This window comes from Microcaecilia unicolor, chromosome 1 (genome assembly GCF_901765095.1).
Source record: "Microcaecilia unicolor chromosome 1, aMicUni1.1, whole genome shotgun sequence".
Taxonomy (NCBI): domain Eukaryota; kingdom Metazoa; phylum Chordata; class Amphibia; order Gymnophiona; family Siphonopidae; genus Microcaecilia; species Microcaecilia unicolor.
The window spans coordinates 18,098,668-18,115,198 of record NC_044031.1 but is presented as its reverse complement, the minus strand read 5'-3'; the positions used below and the strand labels follow the sequence as shown (position 1 = coordinate 18,115,198).

Below are 16,531 nucleotides of genomic sequence, written 5' to 3'. Positions count from 1 at the left end.
AGCTACTGATAAGTGAAGGAAACACAACACTCACAAGTAAAGGAGGAAAAAAGATGTCATGGTACTGTGGCAATGAAAATCACAACACACCACTCTTTCTGCAGTTCTTTTATGCCCACAGTAAAAAAAAAAAGTCATCATGGATCAAAAACCTCCTAAAAGAAATATTTTAACAAACTGACTATTTTCTTAAACAAGCACCTACTCAGTAACAAAAATCACATTCAGTGCTATCCATAAAGCACATAACAAAAAAAGGTTAAACTTATTTGAGTACTGCAGCGTTTGTGCGATCCATGGCTCTACCCCAGCTGAACAGCTCAAAGCAGCGTTATCCTCGATTTATTCTCTGAAGAAAACTGATAGAATGTCTGCTTTTTATGTTTCAATCTTTTTTATTGATGGCAAAATACATATGGAACAATTTACAACTGAGTATTTCAATAAAATCAATATCTGAAACAATTGGCAGTTATAAAATCACTGCAACCATCAACAAGATTTTCTGCTTTATCCCCCAAAACACCCTCCCCCCTCCCTATTGTGAACTCCCTCCCTCCTCCCATACCATAAACGACAACTTATTAAAAACCATTACAGTCAACCATATCGAGTTGATACCCCCCCTCCCTTACTCCCCCTCCCCCCTCTTATGCAGTACCATACCATACCCTAAGAATTTAGAATTCTGCTCCGCGCCACTGCTGTTAGGGAGTCCCAAAAAGGGGCCCAGGCCTGACAGAAATCAGCACCTCTAGACGAGGCTAAATCACCTACAGCTCTACGCTTCAATTAACAAAGAAAAATCTTCCTTGAGCGCCACTGTGAAAGTGATGGGCAATCCGTGGTTATCCACAAGTGGAGAATGACCTTTTTACCTATGAGAACTGTCTTTTTGAGAAATGGCTTCAACCCCCCTTGGTGACAACTGCGAAAGCTGAAACTTATCAAACAACAACAACGGTCTCTGGTGCCAAGTGATCTCCCACAGACTGGACACATGACTACAGATCTGCTTCCAGAATTCCAAAACTCCAGGACATTTCCAGAAAGTGTCCCAAGTCCGCCGGAGAATAACCACACTCCAAGCATTTGTTGTCTCCCCTCATAGACGCCCGCCACGCCCTGTGCGGGGAGACAAACATCCGCGTAAGGAACTTATATGATGTCTCTCTCAATGCCACACTCTCTGATACTTTTGGAATGTCCAAAAAGCATGCCTTCAACTGCTCTGCATGAACGCCCACCACTAATTCCCTGTTCCACTGTGCTGCCAATTAAGTATTGTCATAGTCTCCGAGTTGCTCCTGAAGCCCTGCATGATAGTATTTTAGGGGGGACCGCCAATTGAGCATCCAAGGCCAAAATAGATAATAGCCTTTCCCAAACTTCTGGACAGATTGAAGAGGGGGGAAGTGACCGCAAATAGTGACGTAATTGAAACAGTGCAAAAAAGTCCTTCCTGATTGTTCCAAACTCTAATGTTAAATCCTCCAAAGTCTTTAAAGTCCCCTCCTCTGAATATAATTGGTGGAGGTATAGTATACCATGGGTTGCCCAATTAGCAAAAGTAGCAGAGGTAGTGCCAGGAGTGAAGTGCGCATTACCCCGTAATGGTAACAATGGCGAACAGATTGCCAAGAGCCCATAATGACGACACATCCAACACCAAGTCTTCCATAATGGTAACAGTATAGGCGCAAAAAATGGTGGAGTACGCAACTCCCTCGGCAACGCATGTAACCAAAAACTAAAATGACATTGGGACAATAAATTTGTTTCTATCTCTGTACACAAAAAATAGCTCTTTTTCCGAAACCAGTCTGAGAGATGGCACATATTACTCGCCACCGACAGGTATTTTAGATTCAGCAAACCTAGACCACCTTGAGTGCGTGGAAAATAAAGCTTTGCTGCCGCCACTCTAGGTTGCTTATCCTGCCAAATATAATGAGTAATCAGCTGTGTCATCAATCGCTCATCCCTGTAAGAAATATCGGCAGCACCTGTAACATAAGCCCACTTGGGCACCAGGATCATATTGTAAAGAGCTATCCTGCCCATCATGGATAGAGGCAATGACTTCCACACTTGCAGGGTGTGCCTAGTGCTCTTTCTCAATGGTGCTATATTCAGTTCATATATACAAGCCAAATTAGCAGGTATCCAGACACCCAGATATTTCAATGGCCCCTCACCCCAAGAGAGTGGAAAAAAAAACCTTCCCAAGATTCCCGTATCTGCGATTGAATCAGTAACGCCACCGATTTCTGCATATTTAAGGAAAATCTAGAATAATAGCCAAACTCCTCAAGTGCACTAAGTAAATGAGATAAAGAATGTTGTGGTCTGGTCAAGGTCACAAGCACGTCATCTGCAAAAGCTAATGTTTTAACTACTATCGCTTGCAATTCTATCCCAGCAATATCCGGATCTCTTTGAATAGTGTATATATTAAAACTGACAAAATGGAGTCACAAATATAAAATGGACTCCAGAAGTGCAGCTGGAATAGCTGACACTGAAAATCTGACATTATAATAACCTTTATTAAGAATAAAAGAATGTACTGAGAACCCTGAGTAAAAAGGGAGTAGAGGAACAGGATGTCTACAGCATGACCATGAGTTGAAAGTAAGAACAGAGGTTGGCAAGACATGTGAAACTTGTGTTTGATAGTACTGCATGAGGGAAAAAAAGGGGAGAGAAAGTTAGACGCCAGAAGGTTTGAGATAGACTAGTAATGAGCCAAATAATATACAAAGGATGTGTAATGATGCCAGAATTATGTGTATATAAGAAAGGAGACACTTGTATTAGTAAGCAACTTCATCTCTGTATTTGATGACCTTGTTCTTGTTTGCTTGCTTCCTATGCAAATGTTCTTGCATAGCTCTGTCATGGAATTGACAGTTGAATAAAAAGAAAAAATTATACAACTTTTCTGCTTTCATTTTTTATTCCTTTTTTGGTGAAAATACTCAGTAAACAGTTTAAACGAGGAGGTTTAAACAATAGTCCACAACAGAGGCTCTAAATACAAAATAAATAATATAGGCGACAGTGGACACCCCTGATGAGTTCCACACGCCACCAGAAAGGAAACTGAGCGGACGCCGTTTACCACCAGAGAGGCCCGCGGATGCATATACAACGTTGTTATAGCTTGCAGAAACCAACCCCGTAGCCCCACATATTTCAACACAGAAAAAAGATAATCCCACCGCAACTTGTCAAAGGTCTTCTCCGCGTCTAGACTGACCAACAACAAAGGCTCCACAGTAAAAAGACTCTGCGCAATTGCTAAACAAACCTTCCGGACATTGATACACGAGTGACGGCCACAGACAAACCCTACCTGTCCCTCGCCCACCAAATCAGACACAAAGGGGGCTATACGGTCCGCTAAAACCTTAGCCAAAATCTTTAGATCAACATTTATAAGCGAGATCGGTCTGTAAGAACCCGGATGTCCTTGTGGCCTACCCGCCTTTGGAATTAAGGTAATCAGAGCTTCGTTAGAGTATCTTGGAAATGTCCCCTGTGAAATGGAGTCCTCAAAGAAGCCTAACGAAGAACCACAAAGCTGAGGGAATAAAAGCTGATAATACTCCGCCCCAAAGCCGGCCCGGCCCGGCGCAGAACCTCGCTTATGCGATTTCACCACCTTCTGCAATTCCTTGGCTTGCAACGGAGCATTCAGCCTACCTAACGCTTCTGGGGAAAGGTGCGGCATTCCCAAATTAGCTAAATAGTCCTCCACTGAAGGCCCCTGCTGAGGCTTTGGGGTGGCATATAATTTCGCGTAGTAGTCCTGCATGATCTTAACCACCTCTTCAATACTATTCGTCTGCTTACCATCTGTGCCTTTTAAAACTGGGATGAATCTATTACCTCCCCAAGTCTTGTTGATTCGCGCCAGCAACCGACCTGACTTATTACCAAACTTATGAAACGAATAGGATCTATGAAAGAAATTATTCTTTGTTCTCTCGTGTATCGTAGCGTTCAATGCTGTCAAAGAGGTTAACATCACTTCCCTTCAGAGGGTCTCACTAGATACGCCTGTTTTGCTACTTGGTATTTCTTCTCTAATTGCATTACCTCCCGAGATAGCCTCTGAGAGCGCACACACATAAATGCAATAATATCACCCCGTAGCACTACCTTAGAAGTTTCCCAGAACAATTGTGCCTCTTGTTCATGACCACCATTCGTGTCTACAAAATAAGACCATCGCTGGTATAGATATTCTCGAAATTTCTCATCTTTTAAATGCACTGGAAATCTCCACAGGTGCCGACGAAGCCTAGTTGCCCCCAATTCCAAATCCACCCAAATTATAGTGTGGTCAGAAACTTCCATTGGGCCAATCTCTGCATGCATCAGTTGTGGGTATAAGGTAGATGACAACAAAATATAGTCCAAACGAGACCATGTACCATGGGCCCTCGACATATGGGTGTAGTCTCTCACGGAGGGATTACTCAGCCGCCAAGGATCCACCAAATTCAAAGCATTATATAGGAACACCAACCCTTTCCCTCTACCCATTGCCACTCCTGCATTGAAGCTAGAACGATCCTGCCACCCATCCATAACCTGATTGAAATCACCTAAAACAATCCACGGAGCAGTTGCGTGCTGAATCCCCAGCCGAACCAGATGCTGAAAGAAAGAAAGAATGATCATAAATGTTCAGCCCATAGACATTAAGAAGAAAGACCTCTTGACCCATCATATTCAGATGAAGTAAAATATAACAACCTTCCCTGTCTCGCTCCACTACCCTGGATATGCATTGCAAATTCTTATGAATCAATACAGCCACTCCTCCCCTCTTCCCCCCAGAGGATGCAAAATAGCACTCTCCCACCCAGCGTTGCTTGAGTTTTAAATGCTCGGCATCTGTTAATTTAGTTTCTTGAAGGCGTGCTATGGAGACTTTGTGGCGCTGCAAAGCAGACAGGATTTTTGTCCTCTTGACAGGGGAGGAGATACCGGACATAATACCGGACACATTCTAAGAGATAAATCTAGGGATTTGTGAATTAACCATAGTCCCACCACTCAGGCACATGCAAGACTAATACCCTTAGAACCTTAGTAACCCCCAGATGCCCAGCCCTCACCCAGAAGTCATACACTACCAACAACAGTGGCACAAAACCAGAACCCAAAAGGCAGATGACCCTAACCTGTATGGTACAGCAGCCCCCCCCCCCCCCCACTTCTACCCACAATCCCAACAAAAAAACATCCATCCAATTTGCTCTGACAGCTGCAAGAGCCTCGGGTCTAAAGCATTCACCACTGCTGCCATTAGATCTGCAATCGCTGACTCTGTGCACGACAGCTACGGGGCCTGTACTTGATCCGCCATCTTTTCTTCGGCCTGTTTGGCCTGCTCTGAGCCTTTTTTCCCCGATTTGGAGGTCATCGTGCTCGTAACTTTCACAAATCTGTCCATATATTGTGCAGAGAAATCTCAGTCTAAATTTGATGTAATTTCCACCCTTAAATCGCCGATGTATTGAGATGGAGGAAGGTAACCCTGAGCAGCTCCAGGCTCCCACGTCTGATTTTCCGCATGGCATCACGTGATCTCCTCAGAATGTCTGCTTTTTATATGAAAGTTCATAGGCTACCGTTTTGTATTCTCTAGAGCTGTTAATTTGTTTACTTATCCATCTATAAAGAGTACAAAGAGATTCAATTTATTAGATAATCTACTTTCATATCAGGCTGGTAGACTAGACAGAGATGTTTTGACTAGTGGCCAGTGCATTGGACTTAACCCTCCATTGCCCCAGGTACAAATAAGTACCTGTATATACTATGTAAACCGCTTTGAATGTAGTTGCAGAAAAAAAAAACCACAGAAAGGTAAACTGCTTTGAATGTAGTTGCAAAAACCACAGAAAGGTGGTATATCAAGTCCCATTAACAAGATTCCATGCACAATCGCAAAGAGTACCAACATTCCATATAGAACCCCAAATAGCATGATTCCAGAATCCCAAATAATAAGGAGTGGAGGAGTCGTCTAGGGGTTCTGCCTTGCCTCACCCTTTGCCTGGAACAATCTTCCTCAACCCCTATGCCAAGCTCCCTCCCTAACCATTTTCAAATCTCTGCTTAAAACTCACCTCTTCAATGCTGCGTTCGGCACCTAACCTTTCGTGAAATATAGTATTCCCTATCAGACGGACTCCATACTTGTCTTTAGATTGTACACCTGTCTTTTAGATTGTAAGCTCCTTGAGCAGGGACTGTCCTTCCATGTTAAATTGTACAGCGCTGCGTAACCCTAGTAGCGCTTTAGAAATGTTAAGTAGTAGTGGTTAGTGCAGCGGACTTAACCCTCCATTGCCCCAGGTACAAATAAATACCTGTATATGCTATGTAAACCACTTTGAATGTAGTTGCAAAAACCACAGAAAGGCAGTATATCAAGTCCCATTTCCCTTTCCCTAGTTGAGATTCTACATGGAATGTTGCTACTATTTGAGATTCTATATGGAATGTTGCTACTATTTGAGATTCTGTTGGTGCTATTTGAGATTCTACATGGAATGTTGTTCCTATTTGAGATTCTGTTGTTTCTGTTTGAGATTCTTAGGGCCGCTGAGAGACTAGGCCAGGCCCGGGGCAAAGCCGCCCCGCCTCTGCTGCAGTCCGTGGTCTCACCTGTCTGCCTCCACGGCTCCGGGCCCCCTTCATTCAAAGCGGCAGTCGCAGATCACGTCTCTTCTGGCCTTCCCTCCCTGTGTCCCGCCCTCGTCTGATGTAACTTCCGGTTTCCGCGAGGGCGGGACACAGTGAGGGAAGGCCAGAAGTGCCAGGTTTTCAAAGCAGCAACTAGGTTTGTGAGCCCTTGGGCCGCTGCCAATGAGCGGCAGTGGCAGGCAAAACCACCCCAACCAGCACTGGGCTAAATCACACACAAAGCAGGAACACACTGGACAAGAACACTTGGACTGGAACACAGGACTGGAGCAAGGCTTCACCTGCACTTGACCACTATTCCCCAGGAGTTCAGCCCCTGGCTGCAGGCAGCCGGCAGGACTTACTAGAACCAGGAACACACATAGGGGAAAGGACTCAAGAGCATACAGTGACTAGTGAACAAGGACTGAAAGCTGACACGCAGCCACTAGGAAAGAAACACAGACAGGCAGAAGAGCAAGGACTGAAAGCTGCCTAGCAGCCACAAAGAAAGGTAAAAGCAAAATGCTTGAAAGCTAAACTACACACAGACTAACCAAGAACTAGGCAAGGAATTCAGACAAGAAACTAGACTAGGCAGAGGTGCAACAGACCACACAAACTCACCCAGAGACCTTTGGCAATGCAAAGGCCCTGAATGGAAGCACACCACTTCCTTATCAAGGCCCTGACTGATGATGTCACAACAACAGGACACAGGCAGAAAGCATACTGAAGCACAGAGAGGCTTAACACACACAGGTGCAGTATAGTGCAGTAATTAGAGCCACGCTGGGCTGACCACCAGAAATAAGGTGAGTCTGAGAGGGGGTCTGAGAGGGATCACGACCACAGTTGTGACAGTACCTCCCTCTTAAGTCTCCCGTGTCCCCATAGGAGCTTTCAGGTTTCCAAGGGTAACTATTGTGGAACCTACTGATGGGTTTCAAAACATGAGTCTGGATAGCTGGACTGGGACCCAGAGTGGACTCAGAATCTCGGCTGGAACTGGAACTCGGCATGGACTCAGCCTCTTGGCTGGAGTCGGAACTCGGCCTGGACTCAGCCTCTTGGCTGGCGCTGGAACTCAGAGCGGACTCAACATTGGAATTGCAACTCGATCCGGACTCAGCATCTTGGCTGGCACTGCTGCACCTCGATCCGGACTCAGCATCTTGGCTGGCACTACTGCAGCTCGATCCAGACTCAGCATCTTGGCTGGCACTGCAACTCGGCCTGGACTCAGCATCTTGGCTGGAACTGGAACTCAGACTGCTCCACACAAACTGCTGATAAGCCCTGAGCTTGGGAGTTTCACAACGCCTTCTTTCAGCGTCAGCTTCAAGAGTATCCCGCAGGGCTGGATCCAAGAGAAGTCTGCAGCGGTACGCAAAGAGCATGGTAGCAGGATCAATAGCAGAGACTGGGTTTACAGAGAACCCAAGCCCCCAGACACGCTCTCTCTCTGCTGCAGCTTCAGGGGTATTCTTTAAGGCTGGATCAAAGAGAAGTTGTTCCCGGTAATCACGAAGCGTGATAAAACTATTAAGATCAGAAACTGGGTCAAGATCAAAATCCAAACTAGGAGCTGAACCCGGGCTGAGACGCGGATTGCCAACAGAGGAAAAAGTCATGGGCAGGAAGCCCTGCTGGAACGATGATTTCGCCGAGCTCATGGCCTTTGCATTCTGTCAGGTTTTCAAACAGCAACTAGGTTTGTGAGCCCTTGGGCCACTGCCAAGGAGCGGCAATGGCAGGCAAAACCACCCCAACCAGCACTGGGCTAACACACACACAAAGCAGGGACTGCAGACAGGGATAAACAAAGCAGGAACATACTGGACAAGAACACTTGGACTGGAACACAGGACTGGAGCAAGGCTTCACCTGCACGACCACTATTCCCCAGGAGTTCAGCCCCTGGCTGCAGGCGGCCGGCAGGACTTACCGGAACCAGGAACACACATAGGGGAAAGGACTCAAGAGCATACAGTGACTAGTGAACAAGGACTGAAAGCTGACATGCAGTCACTAGGAAAGAAACACAGACAGGCAGAAGAGCAAGAACTGAAAGCTGCCTAGCAGCCACAAAGAAAGGTAAAAGCAAAACGCTTGAAAGCTAAACTACACACAGACTAACCAAGAACTAGGCAAGGAATTCAGACAAGAAACTAGACTAGGCAGAGGTGCAACAGAACACACAAACTCACCCAGAGACCTTTGGCAATGCAAAGGCCCTGTGGAAGCACACCACTTCCTTATCAAGGCCCTGATTGATGATGTCACAACAGTAGGACACAGGCAGGAAGCATACTGAAGCACAGAGAGGCTTAACACACACAGGTGCGGTATAGTGGAATAATTAGAGCCACGCTGGAAGCATCCAGCACACAGAGACAGATCTAACTCTGGAAGAACAGACAGAAGCCAGCTCAATAGCTGACCACCAGAAATAAGGTGAGTCTGAGAGGGGGTCTGAGAGGGATCACGACCACAGTCGTGACAAGAAGAGACGCGATCTGCGACTGCCATTTTGAATGCAGGGGGCCCGGAGCCAAGGAGGCAGGCAGGTGAGACCGGGGACTGCAGGGACGGTGGCCTGACCCCGGCGCTGGGACCCCTTTGGTGGCCCGGGTAATTTTGCCCCCCCTCTCTCGGCGGCCCTGGAGATTCTACATGGAATGTTGTTAGTGGAGGAGCAGCCTAGTGGTTAGTGCAGTGGACTTTGATCCTGGGGAACTGGGTTCAATTCCCACTGCAGCTCCTTGTGACTCTGGGCAAGTCACTTAACCCTCCATTGCCCACGTACAAATAAGTACCTCTATATACTATGTAGACTATGTAAACCACTTTGAATGTAGTTGCAGAAAACACAGAAAGGTGTGTTCTGTCCTCTGACAGCCTTAACCTGATTTATAATGTGGCCCTGCAGCTGAGTTTGATACCTTTGCTGTCATTCTCACTGCAGAGTCACATGAACGATGCATTGTGGGTGGTGTGGTTCTCAGGGAATGTAGTTAACACTGGCCTGTCTGCATAAAACTGTTTTTATTGGTTGTGCTGTTGCTAGATGGCAGGCTCTGTTCCCATTGGTGGGACTCCCCCTGCTCCAGTGTTGCCAGGTGGGCGGTTTTCCGCGACCCGCCACGGGAAATTTTTGCCCGCGGTGGGTCGCGGTTTTTTGGGCTTCTTTTTTTTTCTTTTCCGCGGTTTTCGGGCGGTTTTTTCGGCCGCGGGGGGTGGGGTTAGTGACGTTTTGGGCGGGGTTAGTGACGTTTTGGGCGGGGTTAGTGACGGGGAGGCGGGGTCGATGACGGGGAAGGCGGGGCCAATGACGGCGGGGGCGGGGTGATGACAGCGGGGGCGGGGGTGATGACGCGGGGGTGGGGGTGTCAGGGGCGGGGTTTGAGTTTGGGCGGGTTTTGGGCTGTTTTTAGGCTGGATTGGGTGGGAAAAAAATTTTCCACCTGGCAACCGCGCCCTGCTCCCTGGGCCAATGTGTGTCCTTCTGTATCCCTCTCGCATGGAGACAGTCTCCATCTTGTTAAGACAGCATCCTTTCCTGCCATACCCCCTCTTAATGTACTTGTTTTTTTTTTTTTTACCTTGTGTATATCTTACTGAAGATATATTGCACTCGTCACCCAGCTCTGACCTACTGTCTTCTCAGAATTACAGAGTCTCTATGTCATGGGGCAGTGCTTCTGAATTGCATCTGACTGTGAGTAATCTTTGTGTTAATTCAATAAAGGAACTTCAGAAATATAGAGTCTTCAGGGGTGCCAAGGTTAAACATCAGGATATCTAAACTTAGAGGACAGTTTATGAGAGGCCTGAACAAGGCGGTGTACTACTACTACTACTACTTGACATTTCTAAAGCGCTACTAGGGTTACGCAGCGCTGTACAATTTAACATAGAAGGACAGTCCCTGCTCAAAGGAGCTTACAATCTAAAGGACAAATGTACAGTCAGTCAAATAGGGGCAGTCTAGATTTCCTGAAAGGTATAAAGGTTAGGTGCCGAAAGCAACATTGAAGAGGTGGGCTTTGAGCAAAGATTTGAAGATGGGTAGGGAGGGGGCTAGTGGAATAGCAACATTCCATGTGGAATCTCAATAGTAGCAACATTCCATGTAAGAATCTCAAATAAGGAAAGGGAAATGGGACTTGATATACCGCCTTTCTGAGGTTTTTGCAACTACATTCAAAGCGGTTTACATATATTCAGGTACTTATTTTGTACCAGGGGCAATGGAGGGTTAAGTGACTTGCCCACAGTCACAAGTAGCTGCAGTGGGAATCGAACTCAGTTCCCCAGGATCAGAGTCCGCTGCACTAACCACTAGGCTACTCCTCCACTAGCAACATTCCATGTAGAAGCCTGCCCTTGCAGATCACCAATGCGGCCGCGCAGGCTTCTGTCTCTGTGAGTCTGACGTCCTGCACGTATGTGCAGGACGTCAGACTCGCAGAAACAGAAGCCTGCGCGGCCGCGTTGCTGATCTGCAAGAGCAGGCTTCTACATACTACTACTACTACTTGACATTTCTAAAGCGCTACTAGGGTTACGCAGCGCTGTACAATTTAACATGGAAGGACAGTCCCTGCTCAAAGGAGCTTACAATCTAAAGGACAAATGTACAGTCACTCAAATAGGGGCAGTCTAGATTTCCTGAAAGGTATAAAGGTTAGGTGCCGAAAGCAACATTGAAGAGGTGGGATTTGAGCAAGGATTTGAAGATGGGTAGGGAGGGGGCTTGGCGTAAGGGCTCAGGAAGTTTATTCCAAGCATAGGGTATCAAGTCCCATTTCCCCTTCCCCTTTTCTGCTATGAATTACAGGCATTTTAGAAGTCAAATCAAGACATATTTATTTTGCAATCAAACCTCTTGAACACTATTCTGTGTACAGGTGTCCTACACCGGGAGACTATTCCACTACTTTTGAATGTATTTTTTGCTTTGATGATGCAACTTCCTGGTATTGTCCAGCCTCTTTTGCTGTGATCCACACAAAACCATGACGTGAACAGCAGAACATATTGTTATGTTATAGTATATTATAAAGAATGCCATGCAGCTTATGAGAGAACAAAATGAAGGGAAAAATGAGATGGCAGTGCTGACAGTGAGTACAGTACTAGACAAAGGAGAGATTAATCAGATTTAGCAACAGGAAGCAAGAGTTTCCTGTGACAGCAAGAAGCACGGTTCTTCAGGCCAGGGAGGTGGATGAGGAATGGGGAAAAAGGAGGCAGGCCTGTTCCTCCACTTCGCACAGACCCTCATGACATACCGGTGCTTTTGTAAGTGTAATTACATTTCTACCTCATGGAACTATTGTATGCCTGAAGGGATTTGAGAAGAAGGAACTGCAATTGAACATGGTGAGTATAAGCTTACAGTCACAAGCTGCGGTAAGAATTACTCCAGTATATGTGCCCAGTTGATTAATTGGCTGTTAGATTTAGGGAATGCATGCTTGTGTTCTCATAATTTTATTTATTTTATTTGTAGCATTTGAATCCCACATTTTCCCACCAATTTGCAGGCTCAATGTGGCTTACATTTGCCGTAACGGCGGTTGCCATTTCTGGGTAACAGAATTACAAATGGTCTTGCGATTAAGGTGCATACATACATGATAATATACAGGGAGTGTGATATATATGGAACAGATCATGGTATATATATATATATACCCTGTGTATACATACATGGTGAAGAGGAATACATTCTGGTACTGCATAAAGGTTCCTGAGTAATGAATTGGATTGTAACATATATTAAGTCATTGACTATAAAGAGATCCTATTCGACTTAAGGTTTAGAGTGGTAGTGCTTGATCATTGAAAGCAAAGAGGTTAAGTAGTCATGCAATACTGTCCACAGATTCATATGCCAAGATTAACTAAAGCTGATGTGGAGATGGACTCTGAGCCCAGGAAGCATTTGCCTGGTGAAACACAGCAGACTTTAGAGAATATAGGACAGTGTGGGCAAATTCACCTTATGATGATGGGGGAGTAAAATTTCAGGCACCTATTGATTTTCCATTAAAGCCAGGAATAAAACCTATATATACAGCACAGTATAAATATTCTCCAGCAGTGGAAAAGGGTGTAGCTCCTGTAATACAAGGATTACTGGAAGCAGGAGTTATTAAGGAAAAGGTGTCCCCTCTTAATTCACTTATCTTTCCCATACCAAGGCTGATGCTACAAATTTTAGGCTAGTTCTAGATTTTAGAAACCTGGCACTAAATGAAACATTTTCCAACTGTAGCGACAGGGCAGGATGAACTGAGACCAGAACATTCTGTGTTTACTGTCACAGATATTTCAAATTATTTCTATGCGAATAAAATTTCTGAGCAAACTGAAGAGACTACAGCATTCTCTTATAATTCCAGACAATACATCTCCCTCAAGCTCTGGAATACAGTCCAACTGCACGTCATTGGGTAGTGGGAGCAACCCTAGAGTGACTGGACAGTGAGAAGACACGTGTCCTCCGCTATATGGATGTAATAATAATTGCAGGATCCACAGAGAAAGAGGTGACTGACAAGTCACTGCAGACGTTACAGCATTTGCAGGAATCATAATTTAAGGAGGTACACCCTAAAAAGTTACAATCAGTGAAACCTCAATGCATATAAAAAGTTTCCTTCCACTCTGCATTATTTGGTGCATTTTCAACTATGATGTAAAAGATTTCTTTCTGTTGTGGGTTAACTGGTGGATTTTCAGGTATGATGAGCTACTGAAACTTTTATTACACTCAGTACATGTAAAAGATTTCTTTCCACTGTGGATCATTTGATGAGCTTTCAGATTTGATGAATGAGTGAAACTTTTATTACACTCACTACACGTAAAAGGTTTCTTTCCACTGTGGATCAGTTGATGGCTTTTAAGATGTCCTAGCTGAATGAAACTTTTACCACATTCAACACATGTAAAAGGTTTCTTTCCACTGTGGATCATTTGATGGGTTTTTAAGCATGATGAGTAACTAAAACTTTTATTACACTCAGTACATGTAAAAGGTTTCTTTCCACTGTGAATCATTTGATGAGTTTTCAGGGATGATGAATAAGTGAAACATTTATTACACTCAGTGCATGTAAAAAGTTTCTTTCCACTGTGGATCATTTGATGAGTTTTCAGGTGTGATGACTGAGTAAAACTTTTATTACACTCAGTGCATGTAAAAGGTTTCTTTCCAGTATGAATGTTTTGGTGTATTTTCAGATTTGATGACGTGTAGAAACTTTTATTACACTCAGTACATTTAAAAGGTTTCTTTCCACTATGAATGATCTGATGTGTTTTCAAACTTGATGATCTGGTGAACCTTTTATTACACTCAGTACATGTAAAACGTTTCTTTCCAGTATGAATGTTTTGGTGTATTTTCAGATATGATGAACGAGAGAAACTTTTATTACACTCCGAGCACGTAAAAGGTTTCTTTCCACTGTGGATCAGTTGATGCTTTTTCAAGTTTGATGAACGAGAGAAACTTTTATTATACTCAGTGCATTTGTTTTTGCTGTGGATCTTCAGCTGTGACAGCTCATTGAAACTTTTACCACTTTCACTACATAGAAAAGGTTTCAGTCCACTGTGGATTATTTCGTTCCTTTTCAGAACTGAGGATAAACTAAAACTTTGTTCTAATTTCAAGTTTATCTTCTGTCTGAAACTCTTTTCACAGTGCGAGCATGAGAAGGATTTCTCCCTACTGTCGGTTCTCTTATTCAATAAGAAATGCTCATTCCTATTGAAGATTGTTGCACAGATGTCACACTGAAAGGATTCGTCCTCTGTCCTCTCTTCTTGGGGGAGTTTAGAAGGTTCTGGATCACTGTTACTAACTTGGAAGGGACTCTTTGTTCTCAAGTGTCTCTGGTGCTCAGGGATGTTTGTGAGTTCCTTGTCACTTCTCTCATACTCAGTAATTCCAGAAGGTGTTTCTCCGGCAGGGTCTATCTGCTCCTGATGATTCCTTGCGTGTCTCCTCTCCATCCCTTGGGAAATATTCTCACAGACATTTTTTGACTGTCCTGGCATTTGTTCCATTTCGACAGGAGGTTCTTCTCGATTCTGCTCTCGATTGAGCTCCTGTACAGCCTCATTATCTGCTGGATATTTAAAGAAAACATTAATCATGTATTACTTCTATGGCTAAACTACTATTAATTAAGCAAGATAATTTTCTGGACCCACAGGCAGGGGAATTCTATGACATGGCAGGAAAGTGCAAAAGCGCATCACCCGCCATTCTATAAGGTTTTATCTAAGCATGTAAATACAAGGGGGGTAGAAACATGGGAGGATCATGGGAGTGCCTCTAACTTACACATGTAACTTACAGAAAACTATAAACTACACGCTTTGCGATGGGTAGTTAGGTATTTCTTTACACCTGCTTTACAGCTCACAGAAATCACTGAGCCTGAATTTTGGCATGCCTATTTGCTTTTATGCCACTACTCTTGATACCATTATACATAATGTTGGGGAGCTCCCCCCAACATTTTTCCAATAACCCCAAAATGTCTTACTGCAGCAGAAACGTCTGCCTGAAATTCGAGACCTTTCCGAGCTCGGTGGCGTCAATGATGTCGTGAATGTGTCAAGGTTGAAGGAGGACACTTTGAACACAAATTATGAGTTAAGTAAGAAAAATACCAGTATACTCATGCAGTTTTCAAGGTCGTACTAAGGGGCTCTTTTACTATTTATTTGTTGCATTTGTATCTCACATTTTCCCACCTATTTGCAGGCTCAATGTGGCTTACATAGTACCGTCAAGGCGTTTGCCCAGTTGGTTGATAGCAAATACAAGGTTGTATAGTGATCGAATGAGGTATATGTGGAGGGTCGGAAGGGATGAAGATTGTGTGTTGTCCAGTACGATCATTAGGCATGCTGTGTTTCTGGTTGAAGAGGTTTACATAGGGTCGTTGGGGTAGGCCTTTTTGAAGAGGTTGGTTTTTAGTGATTTCCTGAAGTTCAGGTGGTCATGGATTGTTTTCACAGCTTTTGAGAGGCCATTCCATAGTTGTGCACTTATGTAGGAGAAGCCAGATGCGTAAGTAAGGACGGTATGACTACCGCTGCGTTGGCGTACGGTAAATCGGGTCTACCACCGGAATGCTGCAGGAGCTCGGCGTTAGTCCAGGCCTCTACCACGCGCCAATTCCAGCGCTAGGAAATGCATTTTTATTTTCCATCACCAGGATAGCGCAGGAGCCCTTAAGGCCTGCTAAATAGGTGGTGAAAAGGGATCCCCAGGAAATGACCGAATCAGCATTTCTTTTTTTTGAGCCTTTTTATCCACTGCGGTAAAAGAGGGCTTCGGCGAGCAGCAAACCCATGTGCTGACGCTACCGCAGGGCCCCCTTTTACTGCAGTGTTTCAAACTATTTTGCAATTGTTTAAAGTTTGTAAGGGGGTCTCTTTTTTCCAAACATTGTGTACACTTGACGCCCCTCACTGGAAGAGCTGACTTATGCCTCACATATGAACACATGCAATCTCTGATGTTTAGGGGAAAGTAAACGGGACTTATATACCGCCTTTCTGAGGTTTTTGCAACTACATTCAAAGCGGTTTACATATATTCAGGTACTTATTTTGTACCAGGGGCAATGGAGGGTTAAGTGATTTGCCCAGAGTCACAAGGAGCTGCAGTGGGAATCGAACCCAGCTCCCCAGGATCAGAGTCCGCAGCACTAACCACTAGGCTACTCCTTCCACTGCGTAGATGTCCCTAAACATTTCACATAAAGTGCCGCATTCAGGAAGATCA

The 16,531-nt window shown here is 44.7% G+C and overlaps 2 protein-coding genes and 1 long non-coding RNA gene across 4 annotated transcripts in view; 2 read left to right on the top strand and 1 right to left on the bottom strand.

Annotated features, from left to right (window-relative positions):
* LOC115481199 overlaps window positions 1-16,531 on the top strand; it is a 202,175-nt gene that overhangs the window by 123,275 nt on the left and 62,369 nt on the right. The gene's annotated exons all lie outside the window — the stretch shown is intronic.
* On the top strand, window positions 12,370-14,223 carry LOC115464051. Its single transcript, XR_003941235.1, has 3 exons — window positions 12,370-13,844; window positions 14,013-14,096; window positions 14,181-14,223. It is a non-coding gene; the product is annotated as an uncharacterized LOC115464051 (long non-coding RNA).
* LOC115463887 (protein ZNF783-like) overlaps window positions 14,780-16,531 on the bottom strand; it is a 37,102-nt gene continuing 35,350 nt past the window's right edge. Inside the window, exon 5 of one of the 2 annotated variants that reach the window (XM_030194571.1) lies at window positions 14,780-14,855. The gene's annotated coding sequence lies outside the window, so the exon portion shown is untranslated. Of the gene's footprint in view, window positions 14,859-16,531 lie in introns of both variants that reach the window. The other variant, XM_030194570.1, reaches the window with a different exon arrangement.